This window comes from Mus pahari, chromosome 10 (genome assembly GCF_900095145.1).
Source record: "Mus pahari chromosome 10, PAHARI_EIJ_v1.1, whole genome shotgun sequence".
In the NCBI taxonomy this organism is placed as follows: domain Eukaryota; kingdom Metazoa; phylum Chordata; class Mammalia; order Rodentia; family Muridae; genus Mus; species Mus pahari.
Window position 1 is genome coordinate 74,995,202 of NC_034599.1, and position 11,721 is coordinate 75,006,922.

Consider the following 11,721-nt stretch of genomic DNA (forward strand, 5'->3'; position numbering starts at 1 on the left):
CTGAGTGCCACCAAGCCTGGTTACTCAGACTCCTGCTTCAGACCCTGCCACTGTATAACAACACATTCTTGAATGCCTCCAAGGATCATGACCTGAAACCTATAGCTATCTCAGGAGCAGAAACTCACATTGTCAAGGGAATATATATAGTAGGTGTGAACCACTATGCCTGGCCTCTGTACTACTTTTATAATTCAGTTATCAGGTGCAACCCAAGGTCAACACTCATTTCTACTTACAACATTTAGATTTCTGCATCCATGTTAGACTACACTCTGTGGTTAGACTACAGGGTTTCTGTAGCACGTGCTTCAAGACCCTATGGAGTTGAGAGAAGCTGTGATTGGCTAGGAGCCTGCCCCTTCCACATCAGCACCTCCTCTTACCAGCTGATTCAGGTTTTCATGAATATGTCTGTTGAATAAAGGTTCCCCCAAATAAGCAGAAGCTCAAAATGCTGCCATGCTCTGCCATGCTCTGCCATGAGGCAGAACATTTCTCCTAGGAAGCATGAAAGCTCTATTTTCTTTTCATCAGTTCAACATGACAGCAATGAACACAGCTTGAGACGGGTGCACTGCTGTGTGTATCTTGTGAGCTTTTTGGTGTAAGCATGTCTTCTGTATCACTTTCCTGAACTTGCTTATATAATGTATTTTGTATGCATTTCAAAGGTCCTGAAAAGCTTTCCCGACCTGCTTGCTGAGGAAGGCACCTCCTATCTCTCCATCATGTAGGCAAAAACCACCTGGATGTCCCCTGATGCCTTGGACACTTTGAAGCATTTTCTAGTTCAAGATTAAACGATTAAGGTTCTTGGGGCTAGAGAGATGGGTCAGCTGTTAAAAGTACTCGCTGTTCTTCCAGAGGTCCTGGGTTCAGTTCCCAGGACCTTGTGGCTCACACATCCATTATTTCGGTTTCAGGAGGTCAAATGCTTTCTTCTGACTTCTATGGGCACTAGGGATGCCGCATGCTACACACGCATATAATCCAAGCAAACATTCACATACATAAAATAAATAAACCTAAACAAGCGTTCAGTTTTTAAAAAGCGTAGGGAATTTGTGTCTTCATGAAGGTTACAGGTTCTTGGTTGACCAATACTCTCTTTTTCAAGTCTTTTTTTCTGGTCTCAAGTGAGGTCATATTCTTCAGATCTTAAAGTAGTGTTTTCCTGCCTCCCCTGGCCTCTGAGTATCTGTCATCACCTAGGTCTGCAATGGTCTTCCACTGCACCCATCACCTCCAGGACACCCTCATTGCTTCTTTAGTAGGCTGGGCATTGGTTCGTTCTCTCTCTCTCTCTCTCTCTCTCTCTCTCTCTCTCTCTCTCTCTCTCTCTCCTGCATTTGTAACACCAGCACGTTGCACTGTTCTCATGGCACTCACACACTGAGTAGATCGCAAAGCATCTCATTTTGGACCAGACTCAATGGAGGATGTGTTTCAGCTGGGATAAAGTCAGCTTTCACTCGTATTCCGTTATGCTCTTCTTTGGGGAAACAGACAAAATTCTGGACCTTTGAAATGCATACAGAATACATTATATAAGCAAGTCCAGGAAACCGATATGGAAAATATGCTTACACCAGAGGAGAGGGATTTTGACTGGGTGTGGGAGAGAAAGGGAGGGAAGAGGAGGAAATTACACTAAAGATGTCCTACATCACACACACACACACACACACACACACACACACACACACACACACACACACACACACTACACACACAGTTTAAATGAAGTTCCCTTTCTTGGGCTTACAATGTTTCCTCCAAGAGCCATAGACTATCTAATAAAAGCCCACCACTAAACATGGGAAACTCCTTTCCTGGTGGTTGGCCTGGGGAGTTCAGAGACTCCCTAAACACTCTGGGCTGTTGCTGATGCTCTTGCTTGACTCCAGAAGTTGAAGGTCATCCCTGTTACTGAAGACACCACACGTTTAGAAGATCCAAACTGGATGTGATCTGAAAACTTCCTCCCTAAAGACTAGCTTTTGTAGTACCGGAAGGGTCTGTGTAAGCACAGAGAAAAGCAACCAGTAGTTCCACCCACACCAGTGTGGCAGGATACCCACGAGGGTGCAAAAGCAGCATTAATATCCTGGTGGTAACCAACAGCTCTCTAACGGGACTTAAAGGCTGCTTACATGGAGAAACTGTGCCTTGTAACAGAAACCTAGCCGACTACACATGGATCTTAGTACTACTTTACTAAATCAGTGTAATTCCCAATGCACCCAAAATATCTATCTTTATATATACAGATAAGTGTATAAAGATACACTTATTTTAGCTCTCACCCCTCATTAGAGAAAATCTCCTCAGACAGACGAAGACCATCGCAGAAATCCACAACTGATCAAAACTCAGTGAACTACTGATGGTAGAGAGCCTAGCCCTTAATGGATCCATCTACAGAACCATTCCTGCACTCAAGGTTCAGCAAACATCTTAGAAGAGAGGGCGGTAAGATTGTAAGAGCCAGAGACCAGGAAATCTGCTGGGAGGTTGTGTCTCCTAGAAATGACAGGAAAGCTGCCCCCGTGATACTTCAACAATATGGCTGTTAAGACAAGGACAATACCAGTAGACATGCTAATGTAGAAGGAGAAAGTCTCATGGGGGTTCTAAGTTTAGAAAGAAAACACAAGCAACTAAGTAAGGACTTCAGAGAGTGGAGGAAAAAGTCTTTCCTAAGGACTTCAGAGAGTGGAGGAAAAAGTCTTTCTTAAGGATGAACCCCTAATTGGTCGTCCAGTACTCAACGGTCCGACCTGATATCATATACATACAAATTATACTAAACGGACTGAACAAACTGCATTTATATATTTAAGCGTACACACACGTACACCAATGACAAAAAAGTGGTCATTATTTTGAAAGGAAACAAGTGGGCACGTGGAAGGCACGTTGGAAAGACGCAGGGAGGAGAGGAAATGATGTAATTATATTTTAATTTAAAAAATTAAAAAACAGCAGCATCCAGCAACGGCCACAGCAGCAGCAACAGCAACAGCAGCAGCAGCAGCAGCAGCAGCAACANCAGCAACAACAACAACAACAACAACAACAACGGAAAAAAATTAGGCTTCACCTGGGGCTGTTCAGAGCCATTTTTTCCCCTCAAAGCTATGAAGTATAGTGCTCACTAGATGGCGCTCAATAGCAAAAGAAGCTGAGAAGTAGAGCCAGAGAAACTGAAGCTCCCAAACTGATTTTTTTGTTTCTTGAAAACCAAAGTGGGAGCAGTGGAGAGACGCAGGGTCTCCAGGAGCACTCGCTGGCGTACCGGCTCCGGAATTTCAGTGGACACAGGCTCCGGAATGCGGCGTACACCCTGGGCCATCTTTTCCTTTTCAGGTCCCCTGCAGGTGCGGTCTACCCATCACCGCAGCCCTCGGGACTTTCCGAACTTTTCGAAGATAATTGTCTTTAAATTTAGAATACTCAAATTAGTAGACGGACCCAAGCCGGATGATATTAGGTTCCGGATCCAATACGTTTTTGCACGTATTTTTAATAGTTCTTATTAATTAGTGTTAATAACCACGAAGCCTAAAGGATCATGTGTCCAGGAAACCCTAAGGAGTCCTGGTACTTGGACCCCTTGTCAAAGCTCAGCCGTTAGTAATGTGGCTAAGTCTCTCAAGGAAAAACTGAGGTATACAGCAGTGTTCCCACCTCCTCACACAGGCCTCTTGAGGCCACCTTGAGGCAGTCTATCTGCAGAGAGCATGGGCCCGTGTAGCCTTACTGGACTGCAGTAGGAGACCCTGGAAGCAGGGGAGGCTGGGAGAACCTAGGAGGCAGGGGAGGCAGGGAGAGCCCATTTTCAGGCTTGACTGGCTTCTAAGACTTTCTTTCTTTCTTCAGGTGATGGGGAAAGGAGTGCCTTTTGAAAGCACTGTGAGTTGATTGGTGTGTGGAACGGAAGGCCCAGATTGAAAACGAGGTGGGCTGAAGTAAACCTGGCACCACAGAGAGTTGGGGGCCCAACAGGAAAGAGTTAAGTGGGAAATTATCTCAGGAGGCAAGAGGCTCATGATATGACCCTATGAGACAGGGTCAAGGGCAGGCACAGGAGGCAAGTCCCCTCATAGAAGGGCATGTTAGGTGACATTGGGAAGTTTGGGAGTTTGGTACCTGAGAGTAAACGCTTTTTTTCCATTCTACAATTATGGCACAATACTATGGGACATTTCATTTGGAGAAATGCAGAATTTAGTAGAATTCACTCAGAATGTAGTCTGGTCAGTCGAAGGCCTTACCAGGGTCCATTCTGTAGAGCAGGGTATAGTCAAACAGACCTGAATTCCAGCTACTACAGTAATTGGCCATTTTGTGGCAGGGTCTTATTATGTTTCCTCCACATATGTTCTCCAATAATATAAAGGGTGTGGGATTTTTGCCTACTTTGTATATTTATTAAGATGAAAAAATAGCATCAATTAGTACTTGTGATTATTACTGGTTTTATTGTTTGTACTGTGATGAGTGACATCTGCCTCTTTCTCAGTGGCGACTCCTAAGCAGGGATCTGGCAAGTACTGCACTTTTCTGTGAGAGTGAGTTTGTTTAGGAAAGCCTCTTGGATGGCAGCCTGTCATTAATTCCGACATTTGCCATTTGCCAGCCTCGGGCTCTGCCTGTGTATGAGGAGGTTTCTTAGGAATTCAAGGGGAGAAGTTATATGTGGTTTTGCATTCTTGAGATCTTCAACCGGCACAGCCGACGTGTGTAAAAGCCCTACATGCATCTGAGGAGTTTTCATAGCCTACGAAATGAAAGACGACCCGTGCTGCTGGAGATGCTGGCAGAATATAGAACAAACTGTGATTTATTCTGGTTTTTTTTTTTTTCAGTTTATAAATCACAGAAACTTCTAAACATTGGTTTATACTTTTATATCACAGATCCATTTGTTCAGGGAGCTCTCAGAAGGGAAACAGCAAGCCAAACACCGTCAAAATAGTGTTAGCCGTGGGTTTGGCTCTGATGGACGTCACGGGAGGTCAGATGCCGATTTGAATATGGAGTAAAATGCCCTTGGGAAGCAAGTGAGAATCTTTAGGTTGGTATTGTCTCCCTTGACTTAGGCTGGTCTCACACTCAACGTAGGAAGATGTGCCGGCCACTTCAGAGGGAAAGAGAACGCCCGTGGATGGAGGATGCTGACTTTCGCATTTTCCTCTCACCTCATCGAAAGCTGGCCTTTGCCCCTGCTAAACCATTAGTCTGTCTTTGACAAGTGTTACCTGTTCCCTCCCATGACCTCAGTTGCTCCCATCCACAGCATCCCCGGCTACCCGCTACCATCTTCCGACCTCCCTCTCCTCGTTTGGAAGTGCTGGATTTGAGCCAGGGGCTCCGCCTCCTGCTCCTGGGTTTGAGCCAGGGGCTGTGCCTCCTGCTCTTGCTTTTGCTGACTAAGGGTTCTCAGAGCTCTGTTTCTGGTTTTCTTGTCCTCTTGCCCTGGTCCAGCTTAAACTGCTTCTGGGTTCTGCTTCCCACATATTGACTGCCAGTCTGGACCTCTTTCCTGACCTCTAGTCAACACTCCCTCATAGGGAGTGGTCAGTTCAGTCAATTGCCCTTTTATTAGCACTGGAAAACACTCCCCCTCCATGAAAACAAACAAACAAACTCCTTTCCTTCCTTACTCTCACAGGGTCTTATTAAATCTGTCCGTTTTCATATTTAAATTAAAAATCACATAGGTGCTGCTCTTTGTCGCTATATATTTTTATCAAATATTTTACAAAAAAAATGCAACATTTTGTGAATGAGAAACTGCCTTTAGCACATTCAGAAGACTGTTAGTATCAACTCTACAGACATTTTGAGTGTTCCAAAATGTGTTGCAGTTTAAATGACTTTATGTTCTGGGGGAGTGTGGGCAAGAAAAAAGTAGGATATTAACACATACTCCCGTGGATCTGACAGGGCTGCGAGGTGAGCTGGCTTCTCTCACTTTCTGCTCCCTCAAGCCAGAGTCCCCCTTTCTACCCCACAGCTGCCCACCACGTTGGAAGAGCGGCAGTACCGAGTCTACCAGACATGGCGGCAGTTTCCTCCTTGCCTCCTAGGTATGGCTTGGCCACATATCAGGCCCCAGCCCCTTTTTACTCGGTCTCTGTCTCTCTTTGTCCCTCTGTGTCTCAGCCTCTCTCTGTGTCTGTGTCAGCGTCTGTCTTGTCTGTCTGTCTGTCCCCTCCCCCCTTTATATTCCCACTGGTAATATCCAGGTTGTGCTTCCCGACAGGTTCTAGTAAAACTTTTTGAATTTGCTTCTGCTTCTCTTGCTAGGTACTTAGCTTTTTGAGGGAAGGGTTGGCGTTAATTCTTCCTCGAGTCCTGGTCTCCATAAGATTGTCTGGCTCCCGACAGACTATCCGCAGTTGATTCTGAATGTGTGGACAGCCAGGAGCTCATGTCATGGTTACATTATCATTTACTTACTTTTCTATAATAGGAAAGAAAGGAAAGGGCCAGAGGGAGTAAGAGGTTGCATAACTGCTGATAGTTTTAGAAAAAAAAAAAATCATCCAATATTAGGGAATATAGAGAGAAACTGACAGTGTGACCTTCAGTACTGTCACAACAGTAATGGAGGCTACCAGTGCCCATCCCACTAGCTGCCTGCCCGCGTACAACTTGAAAGCCAGGAATGCTTATGTCTTTAAACCTTTTTAAATGGTTAGATTCTAAATAGTTATGTAAGTACTTACATAATATTTTCAATTTTTACTTTTTGGCTTGCAAAGCTTAAAATATTTACTATCTGGCTCCTGTAGAAAAACTTTGCTGATGTGTGGAAGCCAGTTAGTTGTTTGACTCACAACTGACTACGTGATTCTGGCTTAGGTATTTTACAACTCTGTAAAGTTCAAAGTCCGACAGACAGAAACCCATAAAGCTACAGCGTTTGCGCTTTCTGGTTTAGAGTTACGGTCTTATTTTCATGTTGTCTTCTGTTCCGTTCCTATATCCTTTTCCCACAAGCTGTGCCGGCCTAATGATTAGCTTAGAGGTCGAATGAAACTTTAAAGCACATACTCCCTACCTGTTCATATGGCAATTAATGGTTTTTATGTTTCAAGGAAGAGACTCTCAGTGCAGGTGGGAGAGGCAGGGGGCGTAGGTCAGAAGGGTAGCCGTGAGGACCTCAGAAGGGTGGGGGGAGCATGCCTGTGTGGAGTGCCGGCTTAGGTATGACTTTTCTCAACAGGATGGTGAGGGAAGGGAAAAGGGTAGAAACCCAGCAGTTCACTGTTGCTACAGAGCGAATCGCTGCCCTGCTGGGAACAGGTTAGACTCATGGGATACCTCTCGTACTTACCAAAGATAAGCTCTTGATATCCTTTTCTATTGATAAAGCTAAGTTTCCATTTTCAATATATAATGCTTCCAGTGGCTTCCCTTCCTTCTCTCTCTCTCTCTCTCTCTCTCTCTCTCTCTCTCTCTCTCTCTCTCTCTCTCTCTCTCTCTTTCTCTCTCTCTCTCTGTGTGTGTTGAATTTCCCCCTTAATTCTCTTTAAGAGTCTTCCCTCAGACAGAGTGCCCCAGTCTCGCTGATTCCCACTGAATGCTCAAACAAACAATCAAGACTAGAAGCAGAGGGGTTTCCTTTATTTGCCAACAATGACCTGGAATTTCAAGGGTCTTTGCTCATGAGCACCCGCAGGCCTCTCTCACTTCACGTCCTTGGACTGATACTCTCATATGTCAGCCCTGGCTTTGGATACCTGAGCAGACCACACCAGCAACTCAGTCAGGTGAATGGGAGTTCCAGTCCCATTTACAGTTGTCTCCAGTCAGGGTCCAGGGACCCGAGAAGCAGCACCATCTGCCAGGTAGCAGCAGTTGGGCCTAAGAGGAGGACATTGTAATTTGCTTGCCTGTCAGTCAGCAGGAAAGCCTCTTCTCAAATACATCATGGAAAGGAGAAACGTGGCTTAGCCAGTCATTCTGTAAAACCAGGGACAAAAGAACTGTCATATGGCTAGATCAAAAGGAAAATGACTGAAGAATCTCTTGTATACTTTCTTTACTGTTTCAAAATGGAGACATTTATTTCTTCCTTCGTCAAAATGAGACCTGTGAGACTTCTATTTCCAGCACTACATATAATAATAAAAAATAGTTGTTTATTTCCCCAAACAAGAGTTCTGATGATATGAAACTTTACTATAACACGACAGGACTTTTTTTTTTTTTTTTTTTTTTTTTTAAAAGAACAGTGTTTTAGATTTTATGTGTTCAACATGTTTTATAAGACATAGAAATTCATAGAACTAAGAAATGAATGCTTTTTATTTTATTTTATTTTTTCAAGCAACAGTGTTGAGTTTTGAGGTTTGTGGAAACCCTTCTCTTTTTTCTATATTGAAACGAGGCTTCACACAGGATGGCAGGGGCGGGCCACATGTGAATGAGGATGGTGTCTGTGTGTCTGTCAGTGTTTTTGTACCTGATTGCTACTTGCTCTTTCCCAATGGCCACCACGTCCGGCGACGGTCTGTACTTCTGTGTCATCTGTAGTGCGAGCCTCCACAGCCCTGGCCCTCTGCAGCTCTTGCTGGCTACTCAGTTTTGGCCATCAGCCCACTCACTGGCCAGTTCATCAATGAAGAGGGGTCAGAGGCCTTTGGAGTATGTCTAGTCCTACACTTCCCTGCTCAGGTGGCGGGATCTCAGTATGCTGAGATTTAAGGGCAATCACAGTCCTCTCCCCCTGGCACTGATCCAAGCCCACAGGAACTTTCTTGAAGTTTGCTACATAAGAAAATGACCATTAAAAGGTATGATTGAACTAAAAAGACATGTTTTTGATGCCAGCACCGTTTAAAGATGTTCTTTCTCAACAATTCCTTTGGCCAGGGACTGTCACATACAAGATCAGAGATGATGTTCAAGGCCCAGTGAGCCACTCTAAGGCATGCTTGCTGGTTCCCTGTGTGCCTCTGCCCTTTGTCTGTGGTGAGACTTCTCAGGATAGCTGTGAGCCAGCAAGCTCACTGGCTCAGACCTGGTCCCCCCGACCCCCTGTCTTCTCCCATCTGAGAAGGAAAACTATTAAGTGTAGTTCAGAGCCATGGCTTCTCCCTGCGCACAAAGCAGTTGGAATCTCTTGTATGTGAATAGTGTGTATGCACACTTTGATTTACCTAGAAGAAACCTCGCTCATTTTAAAAAACATTTATAAAGCCGTCTCTGCGCTTTTAATCTTCCTGTTTTCAGGGCTTTTGTCTGGAGCACTGCTAATGTTTTAGCAGGCTCTTTCCTAGCAGACTTTTAATATTAATTATTTTTTTTGTTCTTCAGACATTCTTTTATTATTTTTTTTGTGTGTTTTAGAAATAGGTTTCCTATCTCCAGGTATTTAGTAAAGAACAGAGTATGGAGAATTATTTCACCCAAAGCTCAATGGAACAGTGCAGTGACTTCTGCAAAAATCTCTCCCTGTGGACATTCTGAGCGGTCACTCATTCAGTCAATTCAACAGTTTTCATCCACGTTTACTGTTGAACCTAATTAGTATGTCTCATTCTCTGAGGATTTCTGAGCTGCTCCTACTGAGGGCTGGAGAAAGTAGACCGATCACTTCCAGGCTTTCCCTCTCTGTCTTTCCCCCATTGCTCCATCTCTCACGCTGGGTATGTACCCCATGGCACACTGGGAAGCCCGGAGGCATGTTTCTCTTAGGTAGCACAGCATACATTTTGGCTCTAGCGGGAGCTGCTGCTAATGTTAGGACCATCCCACCTCCCAGCTCCCTAGAGGAAAGGCTATAGTGCGCCTGCTTAAAGGCTACCCCCGAAGACAACCTCAGCTCCAGTTACTTCACAAATCCCACACCTCGCTGATGACAATGTTGTAATTCTGACTGTTAACACTTATTAGGCAACTATAATGTGTCAAACACCACGCTGAGGACTAAAAATACCCTTTTTATCGATCCTCATGCTCGTCGCATTCCCCCCTCCCCCCCACTGTGATACATGACGCAGTCCTTTATACCAAACTAGCATCGCCTCTATGAGTTTGGCTGTGCCTGTTTGAAAACGATAAGGCAGCTGGGCTTGTTGGCTGTTGATGTGGTCCTGCACAGAAGGAAGGATGGGCAGGGTCATGGGGCGGACTGTCACCTCAGTGTCTAGCCATTCCTACCACCCAGCTGCATGAAGTTCTTCCCTAATTGCATGTGACCTCAGGTAGGGCCTAGAGTAGATAGGTTGGGAAAGACCTGGGAGAGGTTTCCATCAACCTGGCCATAGGGGAGTCATCATGCATTCTGGGCACAGACCTTACAGTGTGGCTGCTTTAATGACACTCATGACCCCACCCGTAACCTTCGCCCATTGCTCTGTAAGTGAGCCTGATACACTCAATGGTGCGAATGCTGGTGGGTGTGTCCCTCAGTTTGGTTTCGGGACCTTAGGAGAAGGAGTTTTAACAACAACATTTCACTATGGAAGCTGAGTGCACAGGATGAACATTCAGGATTGGACGGTTCAGGCCAGGGCTAGGTTGTACTTCTTTCAAGCATCAGTAGTGGCTCTGGCACAGTCATGGCATGGCGCTTTTCTAAGGCACTCATCGAGTGGTTCCTTACGCTGAATCTCCTGTCCTCAGAGGCATCCTCCCAGCCTGCACATTCCATGGACAGCCTTTATACTAACTGGGTTCCTAAGGACTAATGGCTGACTGAGGGATGGAGGAAGGAAGGGGTCTGGGCTCCCACCTCTCCTGTGATCCCTAGTTCTCCCGTCTCTTCCCTGTTAGTTTTATCATCTGACCGCAAAGAACAGCCTCAGCCCTGGGTACTTTCTGTGGAGAGAGGCCGTTAGTCTTTCCCTGCCATTTAGGTGGTCTCTGCTTGCTCTGGGATGGGGGTGGGGGTGGGGGCATCTAGAAGTCTTCCTTAGGCTGGTCCTGTGTGGAGGTAACTATTTCCCTGCAGTGCCCAAGGCTGGGCTGTCCTTTTTAATGATGCTGTTTACCAAGGTACTGAGGCAATTTTTGTAGGATTGCTCCAAAGTTTGCTCTGTCAAAGATAAATGTTTCCTACTGAGCATTTTTTTTTTTTTGCTTGTATTATTGCCCAAGGCCTTTTCCCTTTGTCTTGGTAGTTAGTCCACAGAGAGCCAGAGAGAGCTTTAAAAGATCTCCTTCACTAATTCATAGCCAATTAGGAAAACTTTGGTTTGAATCTGACTGGAAGGTTGTGTTGGCAGTGGGACAGAGCTCTTCTGTCTTGCACTCCAGGGGATTAAAAACCTTCCTGCAGTTCATTAGAAAACAATTTCGTAGTGCATGGTCGAAACAGTCCCCAGTTCAGCCTTGGCCCATGACAGTGGTACACTGCTTTGTGGCTGGAGCAAGTGTTTGCTTTCTGTTATAGAGTTTCTGGCTATCTCTTTGTTTTATACACATGGGTGCTACACTAGGGTGTGCAACTGAGAACCAACAGTATGATTTTTCCGTGTTTGAATTTTGACTTTTTTCCTTTTTCTCTTTTCTTCTTCTTCTTCTTCTTCTTCTTCTTCTTCTTCTTCTTCTTCTTCTTCTTCTTCTTCTTCTTCTTCTTCTTCTTCTTCTCCTTCTCCTTCTTCTCCTCCTTTCTTTCTTTCTTTCTTTCTTTCCTTCTTCTTCTTCTTCTTCTTCTTCTTCTTCTTCTTCTTCTTCTTCTTCTTCTTCTTCTTCTCC

General features: G+C 45.0%; 1 protein-coding gene across 1 annotated transcript in view; it reads right to left on the reverse strand.

Annotated features, from left to right (window-relative positions):
* Impg1 (interphotoreceptor matrix proteoglycan 1) overlaps nt 1-11,721 on the reverse strand; it is a 125,626-nt gene that overhangs the window by 14,421 nt on the left and 99,484 nt on the right. The gene's annotated exons all lie outside the window — the stretch shown is intronic.